General features: G+C 41.8%; 1 protein-coding gene across 1 annotated transcript in view; it reads left to right on the forward strand.

Annotated features, from left to right (window-relative positions):
* BATF2 (basic leucine zipper transcription factor, ATF-like 2) overlaps positions 1–3819 on the forward strand; it is a 45366-nt gene that overhangs the window by 19896 nt on the left and 21651 nt on the right. The gene's annotated exons all lie outside the window — the stretch shown is intronic.

Here is a 3819-nt window from a genome sequence, read left to right on the forward strand (position 1 = left end):
GCTACCAGAGCTCCTTAGTAATCCATTTATTTATAGCTACTGAGTTGATTTGACTCATAGGGACCTTATAAGAGAGTGGAACTTTCCCATAGGGTTTCTAAGGTTACAATCTTTATGGGAGCACATTGTTACATCTATCTCCTCTGAAACAACCCAACTGGTGGGTTCGAACTACCAAGCTTCCCGTTAACAAATGAGTGCTTAACCATTGCTCCACCAGGATTCCTTCTACATTGATCAACCAAAAGACCAATCCAATGCCATCAAATCTATTTCAGTTTATAGTGAGTCCTGTAGAATTGAGTATGGTGGCTCCATATGATAAACACTGGACAGAGAACCACAGCTGCTCTGCGGGAGAAAGATGAAGTTTTCTGCTCCCTTAAAGACTTAAAAAGCCCCCTCCAATAAAAAGAGAGAGAAAGGGTTGTGATGAAGATGACAAGAGAAGAAGCATGTGGAAATCTTTCTCCACCACAGAGGACAAAAGATTCTCATTACTAGAGAAGATGTCCCAGTCCAGATATGGTCTCTTCATGATGTAAATAGAGATGAAAGATACTAATGTCTTTTAGCATGAAAATCATAATAATGTTATTACTTTTTATAAATTTATAATTTGTACTTTGTAAATTCAAACATTTCCACCTCTGAATGCTAACGAATGAAATACATTATTTTCAACACCTCCCTCCCCCAACACACACACCCCAAACAAAAGACTTTAAAAACTTTGGAAACCCTCTACAGGGTCATTATGAGTCAGAACTGACTCGATGACACTTAACACCAGCAACATAAACCAAGTGGTGTGGTAGTGGTTGTTGTTGGTGGTGTGCTAATAAGTAGATACAAGAAATGGCAGAAGGCAAAATAGTTGTTTACGAGGCTGTAAATCTTTCCAAGAGCAGAAAGGCTCTTCTTTCTCCAATGAAGAAGCTGGTGGTTTCAATCTGCTGGCCTTGCAGTTAGCAGCCCAACGAGGAACCCACTACACCGCCAAGCTCCTTATAGAACAGAATAGAACGGCTCTATAGAGTTTTCAAGATTGTAATCTTTACAGAAGCAGACTGCCACATCTTTCTGCAGGATTTGAACCACTAACCTTTCAGGTAATAGCCAAATCTTCAACTACTGCACCACCAGTATTCTTTATACTAAACTTGTTGTTGTTATTAAGTACCATGAAGTCAGTTCTGACTCATAGGAAGGACCCTGTACAGGGTTTCTGAGGCTGTAAATCTTTACAAGAGCAGAAAGCATCATCTTTCTCCCGTGGAACTGCTGGTGGTTTCGAACTGCCGACCTTGAGGTTAGCAGTCCAATTCGTAATCACTACGCTATCAGAGCTACTAAATAGAACGTTGAATTTTGCCTTCTGCCATTTCTTGTATGTATAATAAGCCTGGCAATAGAAAAATTTCTGGTATAATAATCCTTATGAGTCAGAACTGACTAGACAGCACTTAACAACAGCAACCACATAGTCATCGTCATCATGATGTGCTGTAGAGTTGGTTCCGACTCATAGTGATCCTGTACAGGCTTTCTGAGGCTCTAAATCTTTATGAGAGCAGAAAGGCCCATCTTTCTCCTGCGGAACAGCTATTAGTCCTCGAACTGCTGACCTCAAGGTTCACAGCCCAATTCATAACCACTGCACTACCAGATCTCCTTAACAACACAGTTGTTGTTGTTAAGTGCCATCGAGTCGGTTCTGACCCATAGCAACCCTGAACAGGGTTTCCAAGACTGTAAATCTTTATGGGAACAGAAAGCCTCATCTCTCTCCCATAGAACAGCTGGTAGTTTCAAACTGCTGACTTTGTGGTTCGCAACCCTATTCGCAACCACTACGCTACCAGAGTTCCTTTAACAACATAGTAGGTTATGCATAATAAAATTTAACTCTATTTGAAAGTGTGTGTATGGGGGGGGCGTTTCAAGGTGGTGATTATGGTTGGGAGGCAGCATCTGGAAGGGGACTCTGGGGTCTTCTGGGGTGCTGATGATGGTCTTTTACTTGATCTGCAAACATTCATTAAGTGGTACGTTTAGGATATTTTCCGTCTGTCTGATGTGCCTAAGTAAAAAGAGGCTGCTTGTAAGGGGCACAGCTCATTGACTATCTTCATTTCTAGTATTCAAAAGTATGGATTTTGCCCCCCTTCTTTCCAGATTTTCTACTGAGCATGAAATATTATTGGATGCTGTCAAGGTGGGGTTTTTTTTGTTTGTTTGTTTGTTTGTTTGTTTTAAAGCTGTAATCTTTAAGGAGGACTCCTGGTGTGGCACTGTAGGATCAACACTGGACTGTGAACCACAAGGTCAGCAGTTCAAATCCACCAGCTGCTCCTTGGAAACCCTATACAGAGTCGCTATAAGTCGTACCCCACTCAACAGCACTTGACAACAACAATCTTTAAGGAAACAGATCATCAGGTCTTTCTGGATTAGCAAGTAGCCTAACTGCTTGGCAAGTAGTATGTGCTCAATAAATGTTAGCTATTACTTCCAAGTGAAAGCCATTAATAATCAGAACCATGGACAGATCAGAGCATAAGATGGAGGAAAAGAAATGAGTTCTAAGAGAACCTGACTCTCTGAATTAATGGTTTGGTGCCTTCTAGGGCATTCCCATCCTGCAGAAAGGAAGCTTACTCCTTGGGGACTGTGCGTCTGTGTGTGTGTTCATGCAGAATTTTATTCTGTTTTAAAAGGTCTGCTGCCCATGTTTTTCTAAGCCAGTGAGCGCTGAAATCCCCCTGGAGAGGGCAGTCCTGGATCTTGTGTATCCAGGAGCTTGCACAGACTTTTGTAGGCTCTTCTCACTGTCTCGGGCTTCTCTTTCTGTGATGAAGGGGGTCAGGGAAAAAGCTCCAGACAGTGTAGAAATATCTATACCAAATAGGAAGCAAGACACATTTAAAAAAAAATCAATTTAACGTGCTGCTTTGTACGTGCTTTTAACGTGCTTTGTACGTGAAATTTAACGAGCTTCTATGTCACTGGAAGTAGTCACACAGGGGCTGTACAAACACCTGTCAAGATATTGCAAAAGGGACTCCTTCAGTCTGGTGACTGCCAAGGGCACTTTAAGCTTGAAGTTTAATTATTTAATTCAACACAAAATTTCCTTGAATACATGATCTGCTTCTGTCTGCCTTGACGCCTCCCCAACACTATTTTCCCTCTTTCCTGATGATTAAGATATTTCATGGTTGGGGGGGTGGTTAAGTGCCTTGGAGTCGGCTCCAACTCATAGCGACTCTGTACAGGAGTTCCGAGGGAGTAAATCTTTACGGGAGCAGAAAATCTCATCTTTCTCTCGCAAAACAGCTGGTCGTTTCGAACTGCTGACCTTGCGGCTACAGCCTGATTCGTAACCACTATGCTACCAGAGCTCCTTAAGATAGTTCATGCTTAGTAGAAAATCTGAAAAGAATGGGGGGGGAAATCCCATACTTCTCAATACGAGAAATGAATGGCTGTAGAGTCAACACAGACACATGGCAACTTCATATGTGTCAGAGTAGAACTGTAATCCATATGGTTTTCAATGGGGATCTCTTTGGAAGTAAGTCACCAGGTTTTTTTTTGTTTTGGTTTTCTTCAAGGCGCCTCTGGGTGGATTTGGATCTCTGGCCTTTCAGTTCACAGCTGAGCATGTTAACCATTTGCCCCTTTCAGGAGTACGTACTCGGCAATAAAAAGGAATGAACCATCGATAGACTCAACTTGGATGAATCTAAAAAAGCATTATACAGAAAGAAAGAGAGAGAGAGAAAAAAAAGACAGAAAGACAGAAAGACAGAAAGA

The sequence above is a fragment of the Chrysochloris asiatica genome, unplaced genomic scaffold (assembly GCF_000296735.1).
Source record: "Chrysochloris asiatica unplaced genomic scaffold, ChrAsi1.0 scaffold00040, whole genome shotgun sequence".
Lineage (NCBI taxonomy): Eukaryota > Metazoa > Chordata > Mammalia > Afrosoricida > Chrysochloridae > Chrysochloris > Chrysochloris asiatica.